The sequence below is a fragment of the Bidens hawaiensis genome, unplaced genomic scaffold (assembly GCF_021521415.1).
Source record: "Bidens hawaiensis isolate Kalapana, Puna unplaced genomic scaffold, B.hawaiensis_p1.1 tig00028042_1, whole genome shotgun sequence".
NCBI lineage: Eukaryota > Viridiplantae > Streptophyta > Magnoliopsida > Asterales > Asteraceae > Bidens > Bidens hawaiensis.
Window position 1 is genome coordinate 43,339 of NW_027494557.1, and position 9,782 is coordinate 53,120.

Sequence of the window (9,782 nt, forward strand, 5' to 3'; positions counted from 1 at the left end):
TATCTAATAACATAGCATAAAATGCTACTTATCATAATAAAACATAATTTCAGGTGAAACCAAGCCCCAAATGAAGAAACAAGCAAAAAGACGAAGAAAAACAGAAGAAAACACAAGAAAACAAAGAAACACGCCCCCCATGACTCAAGAAACACGCCCCCATCTTCTAACACAAGAAAAGACAAAATCTGGAAGCAAAAGCACGGGGCCGTGCTCATCATGCACGGGGCCGTGGACGAGAATACAGAAAAAACAAAGAAGAATTGAGCACATGTCACTAAAAAACACGGGTCCGTGCCTACCAGCCACGGGGCCGTTGGCACCTCACAGAAAAGACAAAACAAATCTGGCACATGTCATAAAAATGCACGGGGGCATGCTCATCAAGCACGGGGCCGTGCCTCACTATCCAGAATGCCTATAAATAGTGGCTCATGTTGCACTCATTTGGTGTACCTTGAAAATAGTTCTCTCCGGTTTTCACTTATAAAAACACACACTAACACTCACTTTGAAGATCTAGTGAAGAGTTTGAAGGCTTGGAGGTCATCACCATCAATCATCATCATCAACCATCATTACCATCATTAAGAAGAAAGATTCATCTACATTTGGTTAGATTGTTCCAGGTTTAATCATGTATTTGTTATTATCAATCATCTTAATGTTTATCATCATGCTCATTATGAGCTAAACTCCTTTTACCATCTAAAATCTTTGAAGAAGCTTTGTTTTACTTGATAATTAATCAAGACATTTGATGTAGTCTAGTAAAGTACAAGGTTATATTACAATTATCTTTTGATGAGAAATGTTTCACCATCTTAAATCACTAATTCAAAGTTGGTGGTTGTCAATTTCATTGGCAATCTTTCATGATCGATTCATGTTCTTGAAAGATAGAAATACTTTGATACATTATCGAAACATGGATCCTTATATTGTACTTAGAAATGATGATATATAAGTTATGATGTATTTTTCTAAACCTTGGTAATCCGAAAATGGCTTTTCTTAGGATATCAAATTAGGTAAAGAAACCATATGTTAACGGAATGTGTAATTATAACCTACATAAATCAACCAAGGGGAGGTTGTGTGATGAACTACAACCACCCGAAGTTGTTAGAATTGGTATTTGAGAAATCGAAGTCAATCCTAATCTTTCTACTTTACGAAACTACTTGCCAACTTAAATTGACATCATTGAGATGGTATGACATTAGGAAAGGGTGGATTTTAAAATGCGCGTGCTATCTCCTTAGTGCCAAAGATGCTCACTTAAGGTTTAAGGAGCTATCTATCATATATTGCTATGGCAAGTTTATCACATGTCCAAATATTAATTATCAATGTTAAAATGGAGTGGATTCTTGATCTTAGATGGTAACCTTCGCATAATTGAACAACTCGTTCAGAATTTCTTGTCTTGGTCACCTATATATTAGATATAAGTATTTACATTTTATAAAAACTTAAAATTTTACCCCAAAAAATGATTAAAACCTCTGATTAAAGCAAAACAACGATTTATTATTAGAAACCTTTGTGTCCACGGATCGATACTTGGTTCTTATCAATACTATTCTACATATACAATAGGTACACTTGCCTATTTTGTGTGTGTTTAGTATTTGTAGAAATCACTTTTATAAATTTAAAACACGATCTTGTGCAAAAGCAAATCTTTCCATCCTTTTATATTTTACTACTACACGCGCAAGCATCACTTGACTTTCAAACATGTTAAACATTTCGCCACAGGCGAAGCGATGTCCTTTTTCATCCCATTCCACTAGTAGTTTGGCTTGAGGTTATGATACATTTTGTCACTACCGGGGTGCATCATGTATTTGTACTTATGGGCTTCGTTCATAATCTTTTCAGGCAAATCCCCAATGATTGGCACCCAAATTCGGTTTCCCATTCTAAGGATACCATCGTCACCTTTGGCTAGTGAGTCAATGGTGCCGTTACGTTATTCAACGGAGATCTTGTTTTCATCGATCGCTTGAATTTGGGCAGATTTGATTTGGTCAATAAGATCGATTTGAAGTTCTAGTCTTAACGCTCGGACTCTTTTTGGCTTTTCTGCTCTTTACGACTCAAGGCATCAGCCACAACGTTGGCTTTACCCTCGTGATAAACGATCTCACAATCATAGTCATTAAGAGTTTCCATCCAGCGTTGTTGGCGCATGTTAAGCTCTTTTTGCTCAAATATGTGCTTTAAGCTTTTATGATCAGTGTACACGATAAATCTTACTCCATAGAGATAGTGCCTCCATATCTTAAGTGCAAAGATTATGGCGCTTAACTCTAGATCATGAGTTGTATAGTTCTTTTCATGCACCTTGAGTTGACGAGAGGCGTAAGCGATTACTTTCTTTCGATGCATTAGTACACATCCCAAACCGGAATGAGATGCATCACTAAAGACAACAAAGTCTTTGGTACCTTCTAGCATAGCCAGTATAGGTGCTTGGGTAAACTTTTGTTTGAGTATATCGAACGCTTCTTGTTGTTTTGTTCCCCATTCGTATTTGATGTTCTTGCGAGTTAAAGAAGTTAGCGGAACAGCGATTAGGGAAATGTTTTCAATGAACCTTCGATAATAGCCAGCCAATCCCAAGAAACTTCGAATCTCGGTTGGCGACTTTGGAATCTCCCACTTAGAGATAGCTACTTGAATACCATTAACATTGATGATGTGACCAAGAAATTGCACCTCGTGCAACCAGAACTCGCATTTCGAGAACTTGGCGTACAATTTCTCGGTTCTAAGAATTTCAAGTAATGTTCGAAGGTGGATTTCATGATCATCCTTAGACTTAGAATAAATAAGTATGTCATCAATGAAAAATATAACAAATTTATCCAAGTAAGGTTTACAGATTCGGTTCATCATGTCCATGAACGCGGCTGGCGCATTAGTAAGTCCGAATGGCATGACAGTGAACTCATAATGGCCATACCTTGTTCGAAAAGCGGTTTTTGGAATATCTTCGGTTTGAACTTTGAGTTGGTGATGGCCGGAACGAAGATCGATTTTAGAAAAGTAGCTAGCACCTTGAAGTTGGTCAAAAAGATCATCGATTCGAGGGAGTGGATAACGATTCTTGATTGTAACCTTGTTGAGGGCACGATAATCGATACACATGCGCATGGATCCATCCTTCTTCTTGATGAATAGTATCGGCGCTCCCCATGGTGATGAACTCGGTCGTATAAAGCCTTTCTCAAGAAGCTCGTCAAGTTGTTTCTTCAGTTCTTTCATCTCGGTTGGCGCGAGGCGATACGGAGCTTTGGTGATCGGAGCAGTACCAGGAATAAGATCGATCTCAAACTCTACTTCACAATCAGGAGGAATGCCAGGAAGTTCGTCAGGAAAGACATTGGCATAGTCGGAAACAACAGGAACGTCTTTGATTTCTTTGGGCTTTGATTCTTCAGTGACGTAGGCCATGAATGCTAAGCATCCTTGATTTAAACATTTTTTAGCCTTTATCATAGAGATTAGGCTAACTTGGCCAGCGTCTTTATCCCCTTCAATCCGAATAATTCGTTTATCCGGGGCTTGAAGTTCAACAGTTTTGCTATAACAAAGGATATGAGCATGATTGTCGGATAACCAATCCATACCCAGTACAACATCAAAACCAGAAAGAGTCATGGGTAGCAATTGAATAGGCAAAACATAGCCAGCTAATAAGATTTTTCCGTTTTCTAAGGCTTCGAATATTTTAACAGTTTCACCATTTGCAGTCTCGACGCTTAGAGTTTTATTGAGTTTGATTAAAGGTTCGTTTAATAGACTACAAAATTTATAATCTACAAAACTTAAGTTGGCTCCTGAATCAAACAAGACTCTAGCATAAGCGTTGTTAACAAGAAACGTACCGGTGATGGTTTCCGGCATGTCGGCCGCTTTCTTCGTATCAAGGACGAAGACTCTTGCATTTCCCTTCTTGGGCTTGTTCTTTTGACCGCTACCACCCGCACCACCAGTCGCGGGCTTGTTCTTGGGGCATTCAAAGCTGAGATGTCCCATCTCCTTACAGTTGTAGTAGGTCATTTTCTTCTTCCAACAATCAGTCGTTGCATGGCCGGGTCGATTACACGATTCACAGACTCGGGGAGTGAAGTTGCATTTACCCCTATGATGTTTCTTACAAATTTTGCATTGTGGAATGCTGGGGTTGAAGTTGGACCTTCGTTGGTCAACCCCTTTACCCTTGAAGCGGGTATCTCCTCCCCTCCTTGAATCGTGTGTTGTTACGACTTTCTTATCCTCCTCCTTGTTACGGATCATTCCGCCCATTAGGTACCTAGCCAACTCCATCGCGGAGTCAGCGGTTTGTGGCAAGTGTGACCTCACCATGTCAAGAATCTCTCGTGGTAGTCCCCATATGTAACGAGTAACTTTGCTGGATTCAGGAGTGACTAGCTGGGGAACCAAACGACAATATTCGTGAAATTTTGTGTTATACTCACGAAGGTCCATTCCAATAACCTTGTGAGCCAAGAACTTGGTTTGAATTTGGTCCGTTTCATGCACCGGACAGAATTTCGACATCAACAATTCTTTGAACTCGTTCCAAGTCATGTTGTACATTACCTCCCTTCCTCTACTCATCATTAACGTGTTCCACCACTCCAGTGCCTCGCCTTTGAACATCAGGGCGGAGTATTTGTAAGGCCCCGTTACCGGTAACCCTACTTTCGTGTTGGATTTACTCATAAACACAGTTCTAAATATCAGAGTTAATTAAAACATTTACGCGGAAAATAAAACTTTCATAAAACTTTACATAATTCATAACTTGTCTCAAAACATTTATTGTCTTTCACATTAAAGCATTAAAATTAACACATCATAGGTCTTCAGATGCCAGATTCTTGTTCAGTGCCATGTGTCTCCTCAAGCGAGCTGCCTCATCCTACTCACCTGCGTGCATACTAAAAGTCAGCTACGCTGAGTGAGTTCTAGAAAATCACATAATCATACCATTCACATAACATTATATTCTTTCATTCATACTTTTATACTTTCATACTTTCATACTTTCTTACATTCATACTTTCTTACTTTCATACTTTCTTACTTTCTTACTTTCTTACTTTCATACTTTCTTACTTTCTTTTGTATTAACTTACTTTCATATATTATGTTATAAAGAGCATTACGCCCTACATTCCTCGAGTATTATTAGGGCTCGGTACCCTCTTTCCTCGAGTATTATTAGGGCTCGGTACCCTCTTTCCTCGAGTATTATTAGGGCTCGGTACCCACTTTCCTCGAGTATTATTAGGGCTCGGTACCCTTCTTCCTCGAATATTAGTAGGGTTCGGTTCCCTAGTTCTCGAATATTAGTAGGGTTCGATTCCCTCTTCGTTACCATACAACCATACATCATACCTCGAGTATTATTAGGGCTCGGTACCCTTTTCGTAACCATACAACCATACATTATCATTTCTTTCTTCTATTATCTCTATCATGTTCATACACATAAACATACATAACATACTTACCTTATACATAGCGTTACAACCTGACAGTACGTTCAATATCCGAAGATCGTTCACGTACCATCAAGCAATCATTCATACATTTCACATTATCCACATAAGGCATACACTTATCTCTTAGGATAAGTGTATTAACAAACATATTGAGTATGCACACAGCCCCGAAAACGTAACACATAAATGGGGCTAGAAACTCACCTGAACACGGTTACGTTCTCCGTTGATCGTAATCCCTTTCTTCAGTTGTGCACGGCTGACTGTATAACAAGTATACATATCAATTTAACTATCACTACTTATAACATCTTTCTAGTCTTAATTACTACCCACAACGAACGGGGGTCCGGGGGCAGCGCCCCTGGCAGCGGGGTCTAGGGGCGGCAGCCCCTAGCAGGGTCCAAGGGGCAGAGCCCCTGGCTGGGGTCGAGCTGCCAGGTCAACTTGGAAATATTTTATTTCCATTAACTGTCCTAACACATTTTCCATTAGGTTTTTAATTTATTTTCTAAACGAACTTCACTTTAGGCGAAGTTAAACCTTAGGCGAACTTGGCTTCAGGCGAAGTTAAACCTTAGGCGAACTTGGCTTCAGGCGAAGTTATCCTTAGGCGAACTTGGCTTCAGGCGAAGTTATCCTTAGGCGAACTTGGCTTCAGGCGAAGTTATCCTTAGGCGAACTTGGCTGTAGGCGAAGTTATCCTTAGGCGAAGTTACGCTTGAAGGCGAAGTTACGCTTGAAGGCGAAGTTCATCAGGCGAACTTAATCTTGCAGGCGAAGTTATCGCGCTGCAGATCTGTTTGCCCATAAATCCTTCGTTTCTTAGCCAAATAACTCGATTTTGGTACCCACGGAATCGTATGATCGGCGCCTACAAATCCCAACCATCAAATCGGCCTAAAATCGACGTTTTAGGGGTCCGATTTGGGCAGTTTGGGTTTCGGGTCCGGTTAACCCATCCAATCCTAACCATTTTCAGTAATATTAGCTTTGTTGGATTTGTTCTTACCTTACCAACTCAGATCTATCAACAAAATCTCGGGTCTCGGCTTCGAATCTTGATCGGTTAGAATGTGTGTGTTTTGAGTGTGTGAAGAAATAGATGTAAAATGAAGATATTTTTGGGATTTTGGGGGTATTTATATCCCTGAAATCCCATTCTTATTTAACCCATCTCAATTAATCCACGTCCAAGACCCGCTCCCTACCCGATACTAATTAATTACGCGAAATCACTAAACATAACTTCCTTTATTCATCATTAAAATTTTTAGGATGTTACAGTATTGAATCTTCTCTTCGTCTGAACACTTGCTTGTAATTACAATTGTTTCCATCTCCTCGAGCCACCTCACGGTTGTGATGGCTCCCTTGTCACCATGGAACTCCTTCGGTCCATAGTACTTGAAATCTTTAAACGAACACCCACCGATCTTAAGTTTCTTAAATTCTTGTCTAACGCCTCCATCGGCATTTGACTCATGAACACTTTCTTCTAGATGAGATGGTTTTGGACGTGACTTAACAGATTTTTGAGAAGGGTGAACAGATTGGAATGTTTTGTTTGTCTAGATTATGATCTAAATTCAGATTCTTCTCTAACAGCCTTCTTAATAATTTGTTGGATTTGGTTCATATATTTATCGAGAATTGGTTCCACTTTTTCTTTCTCAGGACCTTTCCCTTTTGCTTCACGTTTCTCGGCTTCCTTTCGGGAAACCTCTCGGTTATCGCTTTGTCTAGACATTCTTTATCTTTTATTCTTTTTATCTAAAATTTATCATATTTCTTTTCTTAATATACAAGTTTTATTTATTTCACATACATATACATATCATAAATAATATGTATATTATTTTACAACTCATTTATATATCGTTTAAGCGATATATAAAGTCCTATCCTTATTACATCATATGATACATATATCACACAAACTATCTTAACATGTAAAACTTCATTTCTTGAAAATCAACATCATCATCTTCTCAATCCTTCATGAATTTCTTCACCACCTTGGTTAGCTTGTTGCACTTTCGAAGAAGCTTGTCTCCTATCTTCTTCTTTTTCTTCTCTTCCACAGCAATTTTCTTCCTAAGGTCATCAGTTTCGTGTAAGGCTTGATCCAAATGCTCCTCTTGTGATTGTGGCATCTCGTTTGGGTATCCATACTTCGGAGGTGGGTCGCGGTAAAACATCATCACAATGTCTTAATGGTTCTTCAGGTTTGGATACGGAGATGTTGTCACATCGGAGGGATAGTTGAAGAATGCATCGGCAGCTTCATTTTGCTCACGGATCTCATTGGCCTGTTCTTCAATGGATTGTATCTCACCTTGGTATGGTGGAAAGCTTGATTACGCCCTTACCTTGAGTTCATGGAGAAATTACATATAGGGATCGACAGAACCATAGCTTGGAGTTGAGTGTTGTTCTTCGATTGATGTGGTTACTTCATTTGGATTGTCAGGATATTCTTCCCCTGGGTCTGTTTCCTCTTCCGGTTCCTCTTCGGTAATTGCCGACATATGAATCATCTCGTATGGCATCGCCACTCTCATCTTGGGCTTGTGAGATGGCCCTTCCTTGTTGAAGCGGGAATCAGCAGAATCCATAGTTGAAGTGCCGGTATGCTACCTTCATTGATCGGAGTGGCATTGCATCCAGTCGGATGAAGAAGATTTTGGTTCCTCCTTGATTGGTAAGTTGGAGAGGAAAGCGTATGAAGGATGAGGATTCGGTGGTAAATGTGTTGATCCTCCAGATGGGTAATACGGTGGGATTTCAGTTGCTTGATAAGTCGGGATCTCGGTAGGATGATATGTCAGGACCTTGGATGGTTGATACATAGGTAGACTTGTTAGATGGTAGCTGGAATGCCTTGGTGCTTGGTACTCTTGATGCGAAGTGTTATCTAGATGGTAGATTGGACTTGGATTGGGGTTTTGGTTATGTTCTTCGTTTGAGTTGAAGAATGATTCAAAATAATCCTTGCTCATGATGCCTCTTGGAAAATTGTAATACTTCCTTGCTCTACTTGCTTCATTATCATAATATTCCATTAACTTCTCATAAGACATCTTGATAGGTGGTTTAGAATGTGGAGAGGGAAAGAAAAGGTTACCAGCCAATCTTATCCCTATACAAATAAACAAATAATATTTTCCTATGCTTGGACCGAAGCTTGGGTATTGTTTTATGATACCCAATTCGCTAAGATCGATGGCTCTTATACCAACCTGTCACACCCCCATCTTAGGCCTAGGAGTGTGAACGATAGTTGGTACCACATTTGTAAATAAATCAGAGTTACGGTTATTAGAGGAAGACTTTATAAAACATAAGGATCAAACTTGTAAATATTTACATTACAAAAAGACGAGACGAAAGTCTCGTTTAGTATGTATTTACTTGTTTATATGTTTTACAAAACCACCATATTTTAATATTTAAACAAAATATCCGAGCCATCGGATTCCTGAGCCCTTCGTCCTTCAAGCTCTATTCTTGGTTACCTGCAAAATGTTATAAAATACGTCAGCAACGAACGCTGGTGAATATGTTGACGCTAAAAATATTTTCTTTACTAAATCACCCCTCGAGACCACTTAAGTCTCGGCCCATCTTGGCTTAGGAATAATCAAGTTAAACAATCATCATAAACTCGAGTCTCTACACTAGGTACCTCAGCAAAACACCGCAGCGTTTCGACATAACTTAGGTACCATAAATATACACATGGTCAGTCTCACTCGGACATAACTTAGGTCTGGCCCATCGTGGCTGGAGGTCGTGACCAAGCGTGTTGCGATGTGCCCACCGCATTCCACATATGTAAGGATCCAGACAAACGTATACCACAGCCTAAGGGCTAGGCTTATACTCTTATTTACAATGTTTTTAGAGACACGTAGCCTCATGTAAAGTTTTACACATAACACGTTTGATTGTTTGAAAACGAGTTTATAAAAGTGGGGCGTATTCACCTTTTCAATGGGATCGGCTTCCAACACCGTCCGTGAGTCTTTCTCTTGCTATCTCGCACCTATAGTACGAGTATAACTTTTGTTAGTCGGATACACGATCCGGCTTAAGACCTTTAGTCTTATTTATCTCGATGAACCTTTAGCTCATTATCTCCTTTTTACTTTAAAACCTTTAGTTAAAAAGTAATCTTTATAAACCTTTAGTTTATTTATAAACCCTATGTTTCTTCTTCTTTAAGAAATGTATTTCTTTCTTTATTATTTAAGT